General features: G+C 34.2%; 1 long non-coding RNA gene across 1 annotated transcript in view; it reads left to right on the forward strand.

The window, feature by feature from the left end:
* The first annotated feature begins 7,915 nt into the window (after positions 1-7,915).
* LOC131153229 (uncharacterized) overlaps positions 7,916-23,742 on the forward strand; it is a 22,123-nt gene continuing 6,296 nt past the window's right edge. The window contains exons 1-2 of the long non-coding RNA XR_009136192.1: positions 7,916-8,137; positions 12,417-12,617. This is a non-coding gene — a long non-coding RNA (uncharacterized LOC131153229). The remainder of the gene's footprint in view (positions 8,138-12,416; positions 12,618-23,742) is intronic.

Genomic DNA, 23,742 nt, shown 5'->3' on the forward strand with positions numbered 1-23,742 from the left:
ATATTGAGGAGGCAAGAACGGAAAAATATGCAGCTAACCGATTTTTCCGCTATCAAATGGTGACGAAAAATCTATCATGGAGCCAGCACAAGACTTCCAAATGATAGTGGCAGAGGTTACATCGGAAAGGATCAAGATTGGAGACAATCTTGTTGTGACTAAAATTATTGACAAGTTACCCCCATCTTGGAGATAATTCTAGAAGAGCATGCGCCACAAATAGAAATATATGTCTCTTGAAACCTTGATCACTCGAATTCACGTAAAAGAGGAGGCAAGAAGGCAAGATGCAATTACACAAGAAAGTGGTAATACCAATAACGGTAATACCACAAAGGTGAATTTAATTGCTTCCGAATATAATACTTTGCCCAAAGGTTTTTTTCCTAAAAACCCTCAATTAAAACTGAAGAGGAGAAATATAAAAAATAACAATAGGCCTCACAAAATGAATAGGGGCAACCCTAATCAAAAGAATTTGAACTAAGGACCCCTTCACAAGCAAAACAACAATATTTGTTATGTTTGTGGCAAAAGTGGGCATATTGCTCGAAATTACAAATTTCGAAAATGTGGGCCTTTCCTTCAATCTAATATAGTTAAGGAACCATTTGTGACAATTCTAACTGATATAAATATGGTCCACAATATTGAGGGGTGATGGACAGACTCAAGTGTTAATAGGCATGTCTGTTATGATAAATCTAGGTTTAAGGTGTATACTCCTTTTAAGGAACCCAAAACTATTATACTTGGTGATTCATATACCACTAAGGTACTTGGAAGTGGTGAGGTTGAATTGAAGTTTACTTCTAGAAGAGTATTAGTATCAAAATATGTATATTTTACTCCTTCCATGAGAAAGAATTTGGTGTCCGGTTTTCTCCTTAACAAGGTCGGGTTTAAACAAAACATGGAATCTAACTAATATGTAATTACTAAGAATGAGATATTTGTGGGCAAAGGTTATGCTTGTGATAGGATGTTTAAATTCAGCATTAAGAATAACAATATAACATTTTCAAGTTCTGTTTATATGCTCTTTTCGTTAAATTTTTGGCATGCTCGTTTATGTCTTATTAATAGTAGATATGTAGGAATCATGATTGATTTGGGATTAATTCCAAATGTTGATAAGAATTTTGATAAATGTGAATCATGTAGTAAAACTAAAATAACAAGAGGGCTTCATAACTACATTGAAAGAAATATTGAATTATTAGACTTAATTCACACAGATTTGTGTGAATTTGAAGGAATTTTAACTCATGGAGGAAATAGATATTTTATCACTTTTGTTGATGATTTTTCAAAGTTTACGCATATGTATTTGTTGAAAAATAAAAGTGATGCTCTTCTAAAATTTAAAAATTTCCTCCTCGAAGTTGAAAATCAGTTTAGTAGAAATTAAGAGAATTAGAAATGATAGAGGTCGTGAGTATGAATCTTTTGAATATAACTCATTTGTAGAATTCTTGGGAATTATCCATGAAGTCACTCCACCTTATTCGCCTGAATCAAATGGCAGAGCTAAGAGGAAAAATAAAACTTTAATAGGTTTGACTAATGCCATGCTAATAGAATCAGGTGCACCTCCTAATCTTTGGGGAGAAGCAATTTTAACTGCTTCTCATGTAGAAACCCAAAAAAAAAAATTAATTAATTAATTAAATAATAATGAATATTGAGTAAATAGTATAATATAATTAAATGATATATTAATATAATATAATTTAATATAAGGATATAAGATTATGATCTTATGATATGTATATATATACACACAAATATCTTCTTATGATATATATATATATCTAAAGGAAGAACGAAACTTCCTTAGGAAGTTTTCCAAGACCCCCTCACGGTTCGCTCTCTCTCTCTCTCTCTCTCTCTCTCTCTCTCTCTCTCTCTCTCTCTCTCTCTCTCTCTCCTCAACCCCTTTCTCTTTCCTCAATTTATTCGGCAAATCCTGCACCGATTGAAGAACGGAAAATATCCGTGGGTTCCAAATTAGAACACCAATATTTTAACTGGAGTAGATTCGTCATTTGTGCGTCATAGGTGCCACTCCTGGGATAAGGTAAGAGGAATATATTATGTCAATTTTTATTAAATTTGAACCGATTAAACGAAAGTATAAGATTGTAGGGTTAAACGATTTGAACAGTTGAAATTATTAGTTTGAGTTATTAAACATGTTTGGTAAAGGATTAAATTGAGTAGGGTTGATCATCTCCATTCTCTTTTAAATATGAATTCTTAGGTTATTATAAACTGTGGAGATGAACATATCGTTATTTTTAGGAATGAATTCAAGCATATTATGATATATTTTCTACAAGCTATATATTACAGTATGGTTAACACTTAAATTGTGTGACATGAGATTAATTCTTCATAATAAACCGGTTGTGATTATTGTGGTGGATAAACTTATATGTTTGGGTGATGTGTGGTTATTCGTGTATTTCGCAATATAACGTTAGCAGACATGAGGAATTCGTTATATTGTCCTTGATATAAATCGCAATATAACGTTGGCAGGATATGAGGAGTTCGTTATATTGTCATTTATATAAATGAAGTAAAATGTTGGCAGGCCTAAGGAGTTCATTTTACTGATTTACTATGAATAGGTCATTGTGAGAGTGTAATAGTGGATGTCTGTTGTGAAATACGTGCTGAGAATGATAGGGAGGGATGCTCAGTACATAGAGGGAACGATGGGGAGGGATGCCTTGAGAACCACGAGAAGCGAAGTATTTGTGCATTATCCTTTGTGGGTGTGAGTACATGTATGTGAATTAAATGTATTGTGATTGTGGATGTGTTATGGTATTACGAATTATACGTGTATGCAGATTTCTTTGGTATGATTGATGATATATGTGTGAATACAGTTTATGAGTGTCCTTACAGTTGTAGTTGATTAACAAACGGTTATGTTTTGTATATACTAAAACTCATGTTAGCTACACACTGGTAATAATCTATTCCGTCTTACTAAGAAGTGTCTCACCTTATTATACAACTCATTTTTTTCAGGACCTTCTAGGGATCGAGCTTAGCCAGCTCCAGGGCAGGGTTGGATAGTTTAGAATAATGTGAGTGGTTGTAAGAACTTGAAGTATTTAAATTTATGTTTTAAATTCCTGGTTATGTAATATGGTTGAATGGATACACCTTTTTGGATGCATAGTATAGTACTTTAGTATTTTATTTGAGGATGTTTAATTATATTCCGCTACTTGGATGATATTTATGGTATCATAGATCTGTGAATGGAACACATAACACCCCGGGCCCTACTCTCAGGTTCGGGGCGTTACATCTCATATATTGAATAAAGTGTCACACAAAAAGACCAAAGTTACTCCGTTTGAACTTTGGAAAGGGCATAAGCCTATTTTAGATTAGCTCAGAGTTTGGGGTTGTTTAGCCTTCGTAAGGCTCAGATACCCTAAAAGACCTAAATTAGTTGCTTCAACTTCTACTTGTGTTTTTCTTGGATATTCTATTCATAGTACAACCTATAGATTTTTAGACGTAGAGAATAATGTTATCTTTAAATCAGGGGATGCAATCTTTCATGAAGAGAAGTTTCCGTTTAAAACTAGAGATAGTGGGAGTAAAAATGTTGGTGATAATGTTGTTTCTGAATCTAGCTCATCCACTCCTAAATTAAAGAATAAAACAAATTTGGAGATTGAGCCGAGAAGGAGTAAAAGAGCTAGAGTTGAGAAGGATTTTAGTCCTAATTATTATGTCAATATTTTAGAGGAAAGTCAAATTATTTTACAAGATGCATTAACATCACCTGATGGAGTTTTTTGGAAAGAGGCTGTGAATGATGAGATGGAATCTCTAATTTCCAATAAAACATGGAAATTAGTAGAATTACCATCGGGTTGTAAAACCATTGGGTGCAAATGGGTCCTTAAAAAGAAACTCAAACCGGATGGGTTAATAGACAAGTATAACTATATAAGGCACATCTTGTAGCCAAAGGCTATAAACAAAAAGAAGATCTTGATGTGTTTGATACTTTTTCTCTAGTTTCTAAAAGTACATCCATTAGGTTGTTAATTACAATTGCTGCAATTTATAATCCACAAATTCATCAAATGAATGTGAAAAATTGCTTTTTTACATGGAGACCTAGATGAAGAAATTTATATGGATCAACCCAAAGGTTTTATAGAGCCTGACCAGGAAAACAAAATATGTAAGTTAATTAAGTCGCTTTATGGATTAAAACAAGCACCAAAACAGTGGCATGAAAAATTTGATTCCTACATGATTGAGAATGGATATAAATCAAATGAATCTGACAAGTGTGTCTACTATAAATCTTGGGAAGATTCACATGTTATTATTAGCCTTTATGTGGATGACTTGCTCATTTTTTATTCAAATTTGCATATCATAAATAAAACAAAAACATTGCTCAAAAAACATTTTGAGTTGAAAGATTTAAGTGAGGCTAATATTATTTTAGGCATGAAAATTACAAGATCGTGTGAGGGTATTTTTCTTGATCAGTCGCATTGCATTGAAATTTTTTTGAATAAATATGATTATAATAATTGCAAGCATGTTACTACTTCTTTTGATTCAAGTAATCACTTATTTTCTGTTAAGAATAAAAATGGATTGGTTAATCAAGAGAAATATAATAGCATTATTGGTAGCCAGAGATATGCAACTGATTTAACTAGACTTGACATTGCATATGTAGTAGGAATACTTAGTAGATTTTCGAGCAAGCTGGGTAGAGAACATTGGAATTCTCTTGAATGTGTAATGAAATATTTAGTTGGTACAAAAAATTATGACTTATTTTTTACCAAGTATCTTGTCGTACTTAAAGGTTTTTTGTGATGCTCATTGGAATACTTTGTCAGGTGATTCTCTCTCTACCACATGTTATATTTTTTACTTTAGGTGGTGTTGCTATTTGTTGGAAATCTAAAAAACAAACAATAATTGATAAGTTACTATATGGAAGCTAAGCTTATTCTTTAGCATCGGCTAGTGAAGAAGCAAGTTGGTGAAGAGATATGTTGTATGAAATCCCATTTTGGGGGGAAAAAAAATACCACATATCCTAAATAATTGTGATAGTATTGTTGCAATTGGTAGAGTGAACAACCATTATTATAACGGTAAATCTAGACTCATAAGAATAAAATATAGTACTGTGAAATCATATTTGAGTAGTGGCATTGTTACATTAACTAAGGCCTTAGCAAGAGAAAGAGTTTGGAATACATCGAGGGGGATAGGATTAAAGCCCGTAAAATCATGAACCACGTATAAGGATACCCAACTCGAGGATCAGAGATCCTAATTGGGTTTAATGGGAAGAACGAATCATATGGTAGTCGTAAGAAATGCACTATTATTTTTAAGCTCATCTCTATGATGTAAGTGCATTTATCCTGTAACGGAGGAGGTTGAGTTTTTAAAACTCTTAATGATAATTTGTATCTCTTATGAGTGGGGTGTCGGAGTTAAAGGAGCACCCTTGTTAGATTTCACCTATGTGAGCATGAGAGCGGGGCCGCTATCTATGAGAATTGAACTTATTCTCAAATATGTTCATGAAACTAGGATTAGCACAAGGTCGAAACGTGCTAACTATTAAAATTCATGTCAAAACCTAAATGATTATGTGTGAGCAATAATGTTTTATTTCCCTTAGGTAGTCATAGTTCAAGTCTGAGACTACTACTGACTATGGAGTAAAGATTACTGTTCACTAAGTGAAGGTTCAATGTAGAACACACCTTCATTATGCATAATTATTCATCTTTATTTGTTAAACTCTTTACATGCATGATACATACATAATATTAAAATGAGGGGGAATTGTTAGTGTATTTTAAGATTATTATTATATTATTTGTGTATTATAATATTATTATTTTATTTACTATCTTGGAAAAGAACATGCACCTTGGAATTGGGTTATGTATTTATATTTAGTTGGGTCATTCGTTCATGTATTTCATAAATGCATAAGATTAATTATATGAATGAACCTTGAATCTAGGTTTGTATCTACTTAATACATACATATCTTAATTATTAAGTACATAGAGAATGAATGGTCATTTTGTGCCTATAAATAGACCCATGACGCTTTAGCACAACACATCAATCTCTTCTCTTCATTTTTATTATATAATCTTTCTTCTGAGTTTAAAGAGTTTGACAAACAAAGAAATGTATTTTCTTTTCTTTTTTGTTGAACTTTGGGCTCCTCCGTTTGTGCATAATTGGAAAGAGTCGTACGATTCAAATTGGACTGTTGTATCTTGGGGGAGACAAGTCTTGAGGAGTTCTGCTGCACTGATTCGTGGGTTAAGCTAATAAATCACAGAGGGCTTTAATCTCCTTAAAGAGAGCGAAAAATATATGCCTTAGTTTTTTTTTTTTTTTTTTTTTTTGTGGATCGTGGTTATATTTATATTTATTTATATCTAAGTTTTATCATTTTATATTATTAATTTTCTAACAATATTGTTCAGTATCATTTTTTAAATGCAAAAAACTATTTTGTACTTTTTTAGCAAATATTGAGGGGAGGGAATGAGGGTGGGGAGCCTTGTGGCCCAAGGATGCTATCACAAAGTGGGAAGCCTTGTGGGCAAGGGACGCCCTAAGAGGAGGGAATGTATCTTTAATTGTGAAAAATATTTTTAAATTTTAAATTCCAATTTAAAATAATTATAAAAATATCATCTTATTTTCTACTTTCCAAAGAAAGTTCAAAAACATCTTTTTTTTTTTTTTTTTTAAAGTATGTATTTTGTTAAAAAAAAACATCATATTATTATTTTTTATTTTTAAAAAAATTTTTAAATTTAAAAGTAAAATAAAAATAAATGTTCAAAAAATAATTTACAAGCATGCTCTTGGCTTTTTTTTTTTTTTTTTTTAAAGCTAAAATGTTCATTTATTTCTTGAGAATGATTTTTTGGGCAAAAGATAATGTTTGACAAAAAAAATCTAAAGTTAAAAAGTTTTACGAAATTTTTTGGAGTGTTGATTTTTGAGAAGCTTAGATTGTTAATTTATTATCACGTAGTATTTTATGCTTATTGCAATAAATAATGTATTAATGACTAAAAATTCATCCTCTGTGAAAAAAATTGTACTTTTTGAGGGTCTGATTCAAATTTTAGCAAGAAGTTGTACAATAATTTTGGATTGATCGTGTGTGTGTGTATATATATATATTGAGATTTTGATTGAATTTTTAATCATTGTTGTGCTATTTCAAGTATGTCAAAAGCAAAACATGTTATATAGATAATTTTTAAAAAAAATTATTTAGCTATTTGATGGTAAATTAATAAAGGGTATATGTCCCTAAAATTAAATGTCTAATAAGGTATATGATATTTTTAAAATTGAAAAAATATATGCATCTTTGTACTAATATTTATGAGAAGAATAACTTTTACTTGTTTATTTTCAAGTTTTTTTAAAGAATAAAAATATCATCATAAAACTATTTATAAAAATATTTTTATTTATTTTTTAGTTATCATGCACGATAAAATTGTTCATGTAAAGTATATTTTGAAACATAATAATCAAGTAAAGTAAATATAATAATTTTATTTTGTTATGATATTTTTAGTTTCTATCATATTTTCTAATATTATTTGACTAAAAGAAAAATGAAAATGTGCTTTATCAAGTTTTTAATTTATGTTAAACTTTAAAATATTAATGAAATAATTTTTAATTTTTAGTCTCTATTTGTAACTTTTAATTTTTGTTTTCGATTCTATAAATTTATTGACCCTTACAATTTTTAACAATTAAAAAATATAGTGTCATTTTATTGGAAATAAAAAAAAAAAAAAAAACTATTTATCAAACATGCACTAATGTTTCTCTCACTCGCTCCGCTCCCTCTACTCAATCGTTTCCACCCCAACATCCAAAGTGTCTCCTTCAAATCGAACCGCCAGACTTGCGTTCTCATCTCCATTACTTCCTGTTTGACGTTTACGGAGAAAACCCACCAAATGATTTTCAATGCTTGAACTTTGAAAAGAAGAAAAAGCTTTGCTGCGCAGTCGTATAAGTATTGGGTGCTCTTGATTTGAGTTTTTCATTGGTAATGTTATACTTAATATTCAATTTTTAAAAAATTTTTCATTTCTTTTCCCCTCGTTTTCTTGGCAATCACATGGATGGTATCCATTATACCTTGTCTGGTCCTGTGCTTTGTGATTGAGCTCTGTTGCTGATTTTTTATATTTATTTTGTTGGGTTTTGGGTCTTGATTTCGATGCTTTGTTTTGATTGAGAACTGCATTGTTATTTATTTCTTTGAATTAAGATTATGGAAGATGTTGGATTGTTAGGATGTTACCCGCGATGGATGAATTGCATACTCTAGGAACATTTGTTTATTGCTTCCAAAGCCCCCTTCTCATTTTGATTTTATATGTTCTTATGTCTAATTCTTGTTATTCTTCTAGTTTTGCTACTTTTTTAGTTTCTCTTCATTCCCATTGTGAGCCTGCTTCCTACAAGGAGGCAGCCCTTGACTCTCTTTGTTAATAGGCTATGAAAGAAGAACTTGCTACTCTTCATAAGACCAGCAGGTGGGAGTTGGTACCCCTTCCCCCTGGTAAAACAGTAGTGGGATGTCGCTGGGTCTACAAGATCAAAACTAAGTATGATGATTTTATTGAAAGATATAAGGCCCGGTTGGTTGTAAAATGGTTTACTCAAAAAGTTGGTTTTGATTATGAGGAGACATTTGCACCAGTTGCTAAGATAACATCTGTACGTACTTTGATTGCAGTAGCTTCTATTAACCAATGGAACCTCTCACTGTTAGATTGTTGAGCTAAGATGGAAATGGAGTCTTGATGAGCCCTTTATGAGCTGTAGAGATACACAACCTTGATGAGCTGTGGAGAGCCAACTTTGATGCACTGGAGTGTCGGTGCTAATCCCAACTTGTCTCATTTAATCACCCCATTAAACTTCATTACCATCTTCCATTTATGTCCATCCCCATCCATCTATATAAATGGAGATGTTGTGCATGAAAATATGTGAGTGAATGTGAGAGTAATTGAGTTGAAGGTGAGAGAGAGGGAGGTGTGTGAGTTGAATTGAGTGGAGTGTAGTTGCTTCCTCCTCCTCTTGTATTTTCTCCCAGTTTTAGTGAAGTTCGGTGTGCTCCGTGGACGTTGGTCAGTTTGGACCAAACCATGTTAAATCCTAGTGTTTATTTTGTTTGTTTATTTTTTCTTGTGGTGTGATTGTTGCTCCTAGAACCCCAACATAGATGTCAAGAATGCCTTCCTAAACGGGGATCTCAAAGAGGAAGTTTATATGTTTCCAACCCCTGGTGTTCCTCATCATCCAGGAGTGGTTTGTAGATTGAGGAAAGCTTTGTATGGTCTTAAACAAGCTCCCAAGGCTTGGTTTGAGATGTTCTCTGAAGTGCTTTGTTCTTTTGGCTTCCGCTCAAGTGATCATGATTCTGCCTTGTTTACTCATTCTACATCTGTTGGGCGTATTTATGTAGATGATATGATTTTAATTGGAAATGATAGAGATGGGATTGCACAGTTGAAATCAGAGTTGCACCACCACTTTGATATGAAAGATTTGGGACCTTTGAGATACTCTCTTGACATTGAGGTAGCCTATTCTCCTAAAGGTTATCTTCTTTCTCAGTCTAAATATGCAGTAGATGTCATTCAAAAAGAACGTCTTACTGATATTCGAATGTAGAAACTCCTCTTGAACTTAATGTTCATTATACCTCTTCTGATGGGTTTCCATTGGTGGATCCAACTCTATTCCATACTATTGTTGGCAGTTTGGTTTATCTCTTCATCACTCGGCCTGATGTTACATATGCGGTTCATATTGTGACTTAGTTTTTCTCCTCTCCCGCTACAATCCATTGGGTTGCTGTTCTCCATATCTTATGTTATATTAGAGGGACATTGTATTAGAGTATATTACTCCTTTCTACATCTACTTTAGAACTTTGAGCTTATTCAGATGCTGATTGGGCTGGAGATTGTACAGACTACAAGTCCATAGCTAGTTTTTGTATTTTTCTTGGCGACTCTCTCATTTCTTGGAAAAGCAGATAGCAATTTGTAGTTTCTCGTTCTTCTACTTAGGCTGAGTATTGTGTCATGACTTCAACTACTGCTAAAATAGTTTGGTTGCGTTGGTTACTTGCTGACATGGATGTCTTCCTTGCTGAACCCACTCCTATGTATTGTGACAACACCAATGCTATTCAGATTGCTTATAACTCTGTCTTTCATGAACGCACTAAGCATATTGAAATTGATTGTCATCTCACACCACATCATCTTCACCTTGGTACTATTTCTCTCCTATTCATTTCCTCTACCATGCAATTGGCGGACTTCTTCACAAAGTCTCATACTATTGGCCGTTTCCAGTTTCTACTCGGCAAACTCTCGATGCTTCTCAGTGCGCCATCGTGAGTTTGAGGGGGGATGTTAGATTATATATAATATCTTATATATTAAGTAGGGGCACTTTAGTGTTTGTATAATTGGTTAGGCTTGTTAATTAGGTTTACTATCATGTAACTAGGGTTGGCTCTTGTACAACTACTCTCTCTCCCTCTCTTTGTAATTGTATCTTGCATTGAAGTATGAATGTTAACACTTGGAATGTTCCAGCCTGTTTGAATATTGTCTAAAAGTCTCTTAAAGGAGTCTTCTCATTTCAGCTAGGATACATAGTTGGGTATGCTATATATAGAGCCTCCATAATATTTTTTTGGGACACTTTTTTCCCATTATCCTTTGTGAATCCTAGTTTTAAATTGTTTAGGAATTATGAGCAGTGGGGTTAGCCCCTGCTATGTTCCCCAGCCTTGTTATTCCCCTGTGATTCTACTATGGAAATGAAACATTGTAGCATATCGAAGTTGGAATTCTTATCAAAGTTAAGCTGGCAACATTTTGCTGATCTTCTTGCAATTGTTCCCAAAGATTATGTTTTCCTTGGAGTTTGTTGTTTGGAAGTGCGCTTTGCATGCTATTCTTTGGACTTGGGGATCAAGAGGAATGTGAGAATTTTTTTTCTAGAAAGAAATTCCTTAATGAATGAGAGGAAGAAGTACGAACTGTAGAGAGCAAGTGATCCTCCAAAGATCAGCTGAAAGCACTTATAAAAGTTCAGCTCTCCATCCCTTTAAAGCTTAGTCAAGGAAATCGCCCAAAAATTCCAAAAAGAATGTATCCAAAAATAAGTGAGAAGAATGACTCTATCTCATAACAAATGGAAAGATGTTGTTTTGACATTAATTATTCTTGCATTTCTTTCATAAAAACATGCACTAAAGTCCACAAACTATTCATTTTTTGCTTATCCAAGCTTTACCAAATACAAAGAAAAGGGTAGCCCAAAGTTGTCTAGCCACTCAACAATGTAGGAAGAGATGCAAATTTATTTTTAGACTCTAGACACATTATGCAATACCTGGGCTGATAGCAATTCAGGGTGTCCTTGCATGTTACAACTCATTTGTGTTAATCCTGTGCTTTTTGATAGAAAAGAAGAGATTTAACAAAAGAAGAAAGAACGTACACAAAATGGGGTAAAAATCATGTAAGGAGTCAAAGTGAATGCCATGATCAGCCTTAGTGACAGAAGACTGCCTACATCATTTAGGCGCCTATTTGCAATCTTTAGGACACTGTGTGTAACGACATGCTTTTAAAAGCCAACTTTTTTTTCTGAATACATTTATAAATATAATATATAGCCAATCTCTCTGCATTACCTGCTGAAAACATCTCAGGTCCAAGGGAGCACTGAGGAAAACTCTGTACGCAATACATTCCTAAGCAACGGTAAACATAAAAACTATAAACAATATTTACAATACTAGAAATCTGAAAAGTCCCAAAATATACATTACGAAGTTCCCAGTGACATCCTTCAAAACCCTGGGATCTACCCTAAACAACCAACGCCTTAGAAACACTCACCCTTTCAGAAAAGGCAGCGCAAAAACTTCTCTACCCACAAGCCTAATCTGCTCGCCTAATTGGATCACCTGAAAAATGTTAAGTCATTGGGATGTGACACACTCAATAAGAGGAAATATGCTATTACTAGTGTGTGGCAACTGAGTTAGATATTTAATTTACTAATATAGTACTGAAACTGTAAAGCTGCTAGTCTAGTATACTGTACAGATCACATTAATTATAGTTCAAAATACAACTGGATATCTAAGTTTTCTAGTCACACATAATTTTATATTATAATAAAACTGCTGCTGCATTGTATATCTGTATATATATATTTATATAGAAACATCTGTGATAATACCCTGGGAACTGATGTCATGATTTAACCCCTCATGACAGGGTTGTGCGGCTCGTAGGCGGGACTTACTCTGGTTGGCCTACCAGACAAGTCAATCTGAATCTCTATCAACCAATAATTTGGCCCACTGCAGTCTCTCCGGGCACACTACTACCTCGTCAAACCGGCCACCTTAACCTAGTCTTCTGGGGAGACTGCAATCTCTCCTGGCACGGTTGGACGGAATCCACACACTATCTGAGGTATGTGGTTGCATTCTGATATAAAATAGCAACAGTACCATGCTCTGCTGTCTGAATCTGATTGAATATTTCCACAGGGTATGATACTATTTAGTACTGATATATATATATATATATATATATATATATATAATTATCTTACTGTTCTTACCATGATATTGAAATTACCATAACATCTTAAACTAATCTGCATAATCTGAATTTCTGACTGAATAACTAAATAAACTGAATAACCGAGTGTTATGGATTTGAAGTCATGGAATTCTGAATAATACTTTAAATCATATTTTCTGAAAACTGATATCAATATTTTCCTACTAATAAACTGTAAAACATGATGTTTGTAAAACTGTATAAATATTATACTAAACTATAACAAACTCATGCCACACAATAGAGTAATTAAATTCCATACTCTAAAATTTGCATTTCTTGATATAATAATAAAATTCTGAAAAATTGAATAATAATACTAATACATACATGATTTTCTGGTAAACTTTCTAAAATTTCTAGCATAGCATATTTCTCTTACCTATCTGATTGAGAGGCTAGCCTCCACTTAACACTCCACTCTCGCATCCCTGGTGCACCAACCTCAAAAACCTGCATTTATATTCACATATCTTCCAATAAATCAATACACCCATAATTCTTAAAATTACCTAGTCATAATTCTCTTAACCCATAATTTACCTGGGTTCCGGAACAGATACCCGTTGGGGTCCTCAACCCATGACTATACGGTCCCAAAACACCCTATTCCTGAAAATATGACACTCCAAATTTATTCCACAAAATATCAGTATATTCTCATAGTATGCAAAATCTGGCCTTAAATAATACTGGTAATACTGAAAATACCTAAAAATCTACTTACCCAAATTTCAGGATGGTTTCCAAACTGCTCCAATCGAATTTCCGCTCCAGTTAGATTGTAGAGAATCTCCCCAGGATCATCGTGGTAGCTTCTGATCATCGAACCGGGGAGAATCGGAGCCAGAAATCTAGAGAGAAGTGAGAGGGTGCGTTTTAGAGAGAGAGAAAGAACTGGGGAGAAATGAATTTTCGCAGAAAAATCTGATTTAGGCTATATATAAAAATACTGACCATGTGGCCTCGTCGACGAGCCACGTCCCTTTGTCGACGAGTCCATGAAGGCAGTTCGTCGATGAAGATGCTGCCCTCGTCGATGAATTTCAGACTCTAAAAAATAGCCTCTCGATAAATTCTCGTCGATGAGACACACGTCCACGTCGATGAGCCCAAGCAAACGATTCGTCGACGAACGTTCCGCGTTCGTCGACGAGGCCTTGCCAACTCCCTTTTAAAATCCTTTTCCCCTCTCTTTTCTTTATTCTTTAATTCCAATAATTATCTGGGTTATTACACTGTACATGTAAAAAACTTTTGTTTGTGTTGTATGATTTTTTGTTATGTTGGGGTTAGTTTGTGATTATATGTTTTAGTTAGATGTAGGGTACACTTTGATAGTTGTAAACTTGTAGTGTATGGAAAAGTTCTCACACTTTGGTAGTTGTAAACTTGTAGTGTATGGAACAGTTCTCACATTTGAATTCAGAACTGGTTTCCTGTTTCCCCTCTCTCTCCCCTTCATGCAGCCCTCTCCCTTCTCTACTTCTTCTTTTCTTCTCCTCTTTCCTTTCTCTCCCTTGATTCCCTTTCCAACTCTCTGTTTCTGTTTATGCTACGGTCCTGCATCAGTTTGGTGCCAAAGCAAATCATGATCATCCGTGCCATAGCCACTCAGCCAATATTACAGTATCCCTCTTTTGATGTGAAATGTTACAAATACAAAGGCAATTAAAGCAGTCACAGTCACAGTCACAGTCACACAATCGCTGTTCAATTCCTTCAAAATTTCCAGAAGTTACAACCACTGCCACTCGTCTCAAACACCACTTTTCTGAAAAATTTTTGCAGCACCACCATCACCATTAAAGACAGAACCCCTTGACCCTTGAAATTTCATTGCTTTTTTGACCACTGGAGATCTGCCAAGTGCAGCCAAAAATTTTCCGATTGTCGCTGCTTCAAAATCCGACTTATGCTGGAGTTTTTCTTCGCACTGCTAGTACCATTCACTTCACCACCCCATGAACTGCCTTTAGCCAGACGACCATCACCTGCGACCACACATGCGACTGAAGTCCAGCAATTGAAATTTTTTAATCTGCAGCATGATATTTTGATTCCAGGTATAATATTTTGCAAACATGAGTAATATATTGATTTGACTTACTATAAATTGGACTGTCACTGTCCTGTCAGCAATTTGGAGAGCCAATTGTCACTGCCAGCATCAAGAATCAGAATCCATTGTGGCATTTTCCTGCCAGCACCAGATTCGGACTCTAGTAACTAGTGGGTTGTTCTGTGAGGATTTGAAAAATTTGGGAGGCTAGTTAGAGAAAATTGCATGACCTTGCAATTTGTGCTTAAGAGTCTTTGGTGAAGTAAGCAAAATTCTCCCATTCATCTTGATTAATGTTTAAAATTTAAATGACTATGATTAATTAGTAATTTTCATAATTCCAAGCTTCTAGATTTCATCTAAAAAAAGTTGCTTTTTCTTATGAGTTCCTTTGCTTGAATCCTTGTTCATAGTTCATACCTATAGTCCCTTGTTTTCATACTATGTAGGACCATGTCAAATCATGTGCATTATATTAAATAGCCTTATGTGTGTGCATTGTAGTCTTTTTGGTTCATGTCACTTGTCGTCACTTTGGAAACCTAATGAATCTCCATATTCAGTAGGGTCAGCCTAGGTGTAATGGTCTCAAGCCCAGCTCCAACAAGGTATTATCTGTTTTGGTTCACCGACCTCATAGTTTTGTTCTATAAAAGGCGCATCACATAGTTTATGTTCGAACTATCCTTATAAGCCCAAGATCTTCCTAGTACACATCTAATGTAGACCATGGCATGCTCTCCCGTTTGATCTTTTATGCCACTCATCAGAGTGGCTTACACCTCTGTGGAGGATCCACCCATATGATAGTAGTCCTATGGTCGCTCTGATGCCAAACTTAATGGTCTTGGGCCCAATTTTGGTGAGGTATTGTCCGCTTTAGCCCAGTAGCCTCATGGTTTTGTCCTATAAAAGGCGCCTCACATGGTTAGTATCCAAACCATCCTTATAAGTCCAAGATCTCCCTAACACATATTCAATGTAGGAATGTTACATGGGCATTCTTCCCACCCTAGGTGTAAGGGGCTCCTATAGCATTCAACACGTTGAGTTAGGCCCCTAGACCACAGGTTGACTACTGCATCCCCTCCAGCCTTAAACTAGGTTTAGGTTCGAGGAGGATAAGTTTGATGAGGTTGATAATGTGGAGTACTTCATTAATAGATCCTTTTTTTGCTATCGGGAAAAAAAAATGTGGAGTACCAAACTAACCCTAGGCATACACCATATTCGTTTAGACATGATTGAGAGGACTTAAAATATATCAATAAGAGGGTCAAGGTAGAAATGCAAACTTATGATGGCAAATTAGATCCAACTTCCTTCCTAGATTGGGTAAAATAGATGGAGGACTACTTTGAGGAGAGATGGAGGACCATTTTGATGGGTACCACATAAGAGGTGAGACAAAGTTTAGTTTTTCAAGATGAAACTTGTAAGACAAGCCAAGAAGTAATGGAAAACTATACAATAGACCCTCTAGAAGTTAGTTGAACCTTCCATTACCTAATGGAAGTGATGAGGCAACAGTTGAAAGGGGAGTAGCTTGCTGCTTCTAGTTGTTTAGCGAGCTCTTGAACTATTGACAAACCATCACTATAGTGATTTGCAGAGCTTTTGTTTTGGAATGATATTGTTGAGGCCACACATTGCACAATCAACATGTTCCTCATTGGTCTTAAGGAGGATGTTAGGATAGAGGTCCAATCATATTCATTTGAGTTTTTTGAGGCAACTTATTTGAAAGCTATTGCATCCAAAGGACCTCAAGATTCCTCATAGGTCATCATTTTAGGTGAGTGAGTCTCATCAATTCAAATCTTTTCCTCAATTTAGGATTAGTCTCTAGTCTATCCCTAGAGAGTATGACGTCTTAGGTAGATTCCCATTAGGTAATTCGTTTTTGTAGATCTAGCATTCTTCAAGCTAGTAGCTCATTTCTGTAGTGTTATCCTTGCCACGCTACAAAACACATAGGTGCTCATTGTCCCCAACATGCCTTAGTTTTGAAGCATGAGATTGATGATATGCCTGATTGTGAGGATCATGTTGTAAACGTCAAATACTTGGGAGATGAGGGTGAGCAAGTGGATGATTTTAAGGAGGATGAAAATCATGCTAGTTTGGTGAAGCATGTCTTGTCCATTAATGTAGATTTTGAGAAACAAAAACTGACCACTAATTTTCACACTTCCATCAAATGTGGGGATGGGACATATGAGTTGGTCATTACTTGGGTGTAGTAGCATGAATGTAATCCCCATAGCTGGTCTAGGTAGATTGAAATGCAAGGGAGAGCTACACCCCATCCTTCTATAGTGAACTGATTAAACTGGACAATTTATTGTGATGTAGCCCTATGGATGTGGCCCCAGTGGCCCCATGTCCTATCAGGGCACTTGCAGTTTTATGATGATCTAGCTTGTTGTGTCCAACCATGGTTGTTTGTATATATATACGAAGACAAAAGGATCATTATAAAGCCCACAATGAAGGATCCCAAGTTCTAGAATGAGCTAACCCTTTAGGTCTTGTATAGTATCCAATTGCTATATTATAGGGTTTTTTGAGCAAGTGAGCTTAGAAAGCAAGTGTTGCTTCTAGTCATAGCTCGGGAAGCTCCTTTTGAGGTCTTGAATTACCATGTGAGTTTCCATAATTTATTTGTTGGTTGAGTTCTATAAGTGTAATATTGAGCTTCCTATGGAGCTACCATCACTATAGATGTGGTCCCAAGCATGGTTTTAGGTCCCCGTTTGGGAGCACTTAAAAAATAAATGCTTATATCACTTATCACTTAAAATAAGTACTTTTACCAAAAAGTGGCGTTTGACTTGTACTGCAACAAACACTTATTGCAAAAAGTACTTTTCTAAAACCACTTTTTTGAAAACTATTTAAGTGAATTTTGAGAAGCAATCTAAGTTTTTTGGTCACTTATAAGTGGCGCTGTTCATAGGTGGGGTTAATTTTGTAAATATAAGAAAATTTAGTGGCCATTTTATAATTTTAAAAAATACATTAAAAGATAATCATATACTATTTTATTGTTTGTTATAATATATTAATTATTAATGAAACATAATTCAATTCTAGAATAAATAAGAAAAACCATCTATTAATTTAAATTAATATTACAAATTAAAAATACTAATTTAATTAATAATATTATTTTAATAAAAATTAATATGATAATCCTATGTTATAAATATAAATTAAGAACTAGATTATTGTTAATCAAAAAATAATATTATCTTATTTTTACTTAATAAAGATATTTAAATATTAATTAAAAGCAATAGTTAACATAATTATTAATTAAATTGTTAATTTAAAATTGACCATATATTATTTTATTATGCATTATAACCTATTATTTATTAATGAAATATAATTAAATTTGGGAATGAATAAAAAAACCATCTATAAATTTAAACTAACATTCAATAAACTAAAATTTTTAATTTAGTTATTAATACTATATTTAACATAAATTAATGTGATAATCATATGGTATAAATATGCATTAGTAACAAGATTATTGTTAATTAATAAATAATATTATATTATTTTGATTAATAGAAATTATTTATAATTTTAATTAGAAAATTAATATATTATCATTTTAATTTCTAACTATAAAATATTAATATTTTTTTTTAAATATATTTAAAAATAACTATATATATTATTTTACTACGTATTATGACATATTAATTATTATCAATCAATTCTGAATTGAAGAAGAATTATTTATTAATTTAAATTAACATTAAATAAATTAAAATTTTGAATTTAATTAGTAATATTATTTTTATCATAATTTAATATGATAGTAGTATGTTAAATTATACATTAATAACAAGATTATTGTTAATTAAAAATAATAATCTTATATTATTTTTAATAAAAAATATTTAAATTTTAATTATAAATAATTAAAATATTTCTCAATGAAATTTTAATTAAAAATATTAATAAATGAATTTTAAAATATGTTTTAAAATAATCATATGGTACCCTTTAATAAAATTAGATACCACTTATTTTAAACACAACCAAAAGTCACTTATAACTTTGAGCAATTTTCTTGTTCAACATTTATTATTAGCACTTATTAAATTCAGCACTTTTTCTGTAAAACACTTTTACATAAATAGTTCCAAACAATTTTTAAATTGCGGTAGCAGGTAGCATAATGTAAAGGTAACGGGTGTAGGGCGAAGTTGGAGTAGCAGTTGTTACATAATGGGAAGTGGGTGTAACAACCGTGAAGTTTTTTCAAGCACGCACAAGCTTATGCTTATTACTGTATTTGCATGTTTTAAGCTTTTAACACTTCTTAGAAAGAGTTTTAATGTATTTTGGATCCTTTAATTCGACTAAGTTATTTGATAAGCGCAAAAAATTTACTTTTGTCTTAAACTGCCACTAACAAAAAATTATGTGTGAGTGTATATTTATACTACTACATTTTTTTTTTGGGTGTCTCGGGATCATTGGGTGCCACCCCCCTCCTTCGTACTAGTCGCAGGCCTACGCCGACAGTGCCCTCCACCTGCGTAGGATGTAGATCGCGGATATGCACTCAGCTGGCAGAGTTTGAACTTGGGTTTATACCGTCAAGCGGCCCACCTCAGTCTCTTTTTTACCACCCGAGCTTATGCTCAGGGGTTATTTATGCTTCTTCATTATTCTTATTGTTGATGGTTATCTTAGTCATTCAGCATTGTTAGTGTGTGAGTGTTATGTTAACAAGTAAGAGTTAGTAAGGTCATTATGGTAATTGATATGTACTTTGACGTATATTATAAATAAAGGGAGAGACCTATCATTGTGATTAGGTCTTCCATTTCACCCAATCATTCAACTCGGTACCGGAGCGAGATTCTGAGACCTATACCCTAATTGTCACAGCCACCATCAGCACGGAAGCCCAAAAGCCTAAATCCGGTGCATGTTTTCCATCATGGAAGAATTTTCAGCAACACCGTATCTCCAGTTCGCTGATGACACCATTTTCTTTGTAAATGATCACAGTCTCTGTTTTAGGAATATTTGGGTATTCTTCATATTTTCAAGAGGGTGTCTGTGCTCAAAATAATATGGGGAAGAGTGGTTTAGCAGCCATGAATGTGCCAATTGAGCATGTTAGGGAGTGGGCAAACAAAATGGGGCATGGTATTTTGGATTGGCCTTTGACATACTTAGGTGTCCCTTTGGGGGGTAAACCTAAAGCTATAGATTTTTGGAACCCAGTAGTGGAAAGGGTGATGAAGAGATTAGATGGTTGGAAGGGAGTCCTCTTTTCTGTTGGGGGTAGAATTATTTTGATTCAGGCTTGTCTTACTAGCATCCTGTTATATTTCTTGTCTATCTTTAGGATTCCGGTGAGGATGGCTAGCAAGCTCGAGAGAATCATGAGAAAGTTTTTGTGGTTTGGTGGGGGGAGTCATAAGGACCACTTAGTGAGTTGGAATGAGGTTTGTGGATCTAAAAAGAAGGGGGGGTTTTGGGTCTTGGCAAGCTGGTGTCTAAAAACACCACTCTTCTAGCTAAATGGCTATGGCACTTACCTTTAGAAGAATCGTCCCTCTGGCATAAAGTAATAAGAAGTAAGTTTAGGACAGATGAGAATGGGTGAGATACCAATGCTAATTTAAGATGTTCTTTGGGGAGTCGGTGGAGATCCATTTCTCAAATTTATCCTTCTTTCAGCCCTCACACTAAACTTGAGGTGGGGAGGGGTTCTTATATTCGTTTTTGGAAAGACCCTTGGCTAGGAAATGCATCATTTTCTACTTCTTTCCTTCGTTTGTTTCATCTAAGTTCTGAACAAAATAAAATCATTTTATTTTTTTTGTTGGTGAATTAAGTAGTACTTTGGTTTCCTGGATTCTTCATTTTAGGAGACCTCTAAATGATAGGGAGATGATGGAATTGTCATTTTTGTTATCTTTATTGAGTGGCAGTAATTTTTCTTCAAGGAAGGACGTTCGTTTTTGGTCTTTGGACTAGTTAGATGTATTTTCTTGCAAATCTTTTCTTGAACTTTTGATTCATTTCAACTCTTCTTTCTTGCTATACTACTATTTGGAAGGCTAAGGTTCCCCCTAAAATAAAGGCTTGCACTTGGTTGCTTGTGCTTAATAAGATAAATACAATAACTTGTTGTATAGGAGACCTATGAAGGCTCTCTCTCCCAATGTATGTAAGCTTTGTTACAAGAACTCCGAGACAACTTCTCACCTTCTTTTGCAATGTGAATTTGCTTGGAGTATTTGGAATATGCTTTTTGGCATTATGGAAGAAAGCTGGGTTTGTCCTCCCTTGGTGGAAGAATTTTTAGAAATATCCTTTGCAGGTTTTGGTAGAAGAAAGGACAAGGCAACTTTATGGAAGTGTGGCTTCTCAGTATTATGGGGTTTATGGATGGAACGTAATACTTGGATATTTTCTGGTAAAAAGTTATATCTGATGTTGGTTTTGGAAAAATTAAAGTATTTTTTTGCCTCTTTGTGATGTGTCGGGTATGGATTTTTTAAAGAGGCAAGCTTTCAGGAGCTGCAAAGAGATGGAAGCAACACGTTGACTGGATAATTTTTTTCTTGGGCAATTTCTATGTTTTTCGTTTAGTCTTGGAGTGTCTCAGGTTGTCTCGGGAGATTTCTCCTTCTCCCTCTTGTAAATTCTCTTTCTGTTAATGATATCTTCTTTTGTTATATATATTAAAAAAAAATTATATTTCAAAATTTAGAAATAAAATATTTAACGAGCTTAATATTGATATAGTTCATGAGATGGTAACAGACCAATAAACTAGCTGGCTGAGTTGGTAAAAAGGCCAGCTCACGAGCCTATAAAGCTGGTTTGTTTAGTTGACGAGCTCAAAATTGGGCTCAAGATCAGCTCATATAATAAATGATTTCAATTGAGCCATAGTTGAGTGTTTACAAGTAGCTTGACTTGTTTACAGCCTTGTAAATGTTTTTGAATATTTTTTTTTTCCATAAATTTTATTAGCCTTTTCTTTGTATTTCCCTCCTATGCTAATATATTGTGTGGGAAAACATGTTTAATGACTTGTATTCTATACGTGTATAGTTAGCTATTTTAGGAAATTTTTGTAACGGCCTGTATTCCTAGAATTAGGCTGATTTGGTTAGTTTCCAATTCGGTTAGAATGTCCCATAAATCATGGGATCTGACGCTAGTTTCCTATTCTATTAGAATATCCCATAGATCATGGGATCTGATATAGCCTAGTTAGTTTTTCCTTTTCTGCTGCGATGGTTGATGTATATAGCTAACTATTTGTGTATTATTCGGAAGAATGAAGAAAATTCTTCCACGAAGTGTTTCTCAGTTTGTGTCATGGTATCAGAGCCTAAAGCTCTTTTCTGAGATTAAAAACCTCTTCACACAGGCCTTCATTGCCAAGACCGTGCTACTGCTTCTTTGTACCCTATTTTACCCTGTTTTTTGGTTCAAAAACAGAGTATTTTTGCACTTTTTCTGTTCAGCCGTCATTGCTGAAATTTCTTAGCGCAGTTTCCGTTCTTATTTCTACCTTTTCCAGCCGTCATTGCTGGTGGTTTCCGTTTCGAGTGATTGGCCTTAGTCGCCAAGAGATCATTGTTCATGAAGAATGTCGGAGGTTGCAGAGACGATCTATAACGACCTCAATTTCTTAATATAAAATGAAGCATAATAAGGTCGACCCGAACCCGTGGGTAACGGGGACACCTGTCAATTACAGCGGAAACCTAAGCAGCAGTAAATATAAAATCTCAATCATCCATTCATAAAGTATAATACTAGAGTTTACTATATCATCAAAATGTTGTTACTATATACCAACCTCCAAAAAGTCAAAATAACACTAGGATCATATAACAAAAATCTCCCAATCCTAGTTCAACGCTTACCCTTCTAGTAGGGAAGCTCCAATCACTCAACGGCGACCCTGACCCGCCGGTCTCTTCGGGTTTCCTGAAAATCATTTAATGTTTGGGGGTGAGACACTTCTCAGTAAGGGAAAATAAACTAAATACAGCTGTGTGGCAACATGAATATTTAATGTAATTATACATATACAGTACATTTCATATATCTGTAGACATTTATCATCACATACTGAATAATCAAATACTTACATAATTGCTGATAAATCATATCGTATGTAAACATTTATTATACTGATAATACTGAAAACATACCCAGGATGAATAGTTAACTGGTGTCATGTATTCCCCCCCATGACGGGTTGTGCAGCCCGAAGGGGAGACCCGACAATGGCTGGCCAACCACTACTGAGTCAAATATGTCTGTAAGTACGATGGGCCCGCCACACCCTGGTCTGGACTGCTAGGTGGACGTCCACACTCTATTGAAAGCCACATCGACTATCCATCTCCCACCCCCTCGTGGGGTGGTTAGCACTAATCTAATCATAAACATCTGATCTATAAGCTACGGTACCGAGCCCCTGAACTGAACTAAACTAACATCCGGGTTTTGATAACATATAATACATGATCATATATATAACATCATTACGGCCTCGTGCCGAACATATCGTAATTACAGCCTCGTGCCGAACATAACATAATTACGGCCTCTTGCCGAACATATCATAATTACGGCCTTGTGCCAAACATATCTATATATTATTTTGAAAATAAATCATTTATCATGTATTTCAAAATTATCATTTACTGCATTATTACGTAATCCCTGAAAACATGCTATACTCGTAAAATCTTTCATATCATGATATTTTTCATGAAAAATAACATTCATGCCACACAAGTTGGGTAAATCATGTATTTCCATTTTTAAATCCCAATTCTCGTACAACAGTAGTATTTTTCCAGTAACACACATTTTCTCAGTAATATACAAGGATCA

Source organism: Malania oleifera, chromosome 4, assembly GCF_029873635.1.
Source record: "Malania oleifera isolate guangnan ecotype guangnan chromosome 4, ASM2987363v1, whole genome shotgun sequence".
NCBI lineage: Eukaryota > Viridiplantae > Streptophyta > Magnoliopsida > Santalales > Ximeniaceae > Malania > Malania oleifera.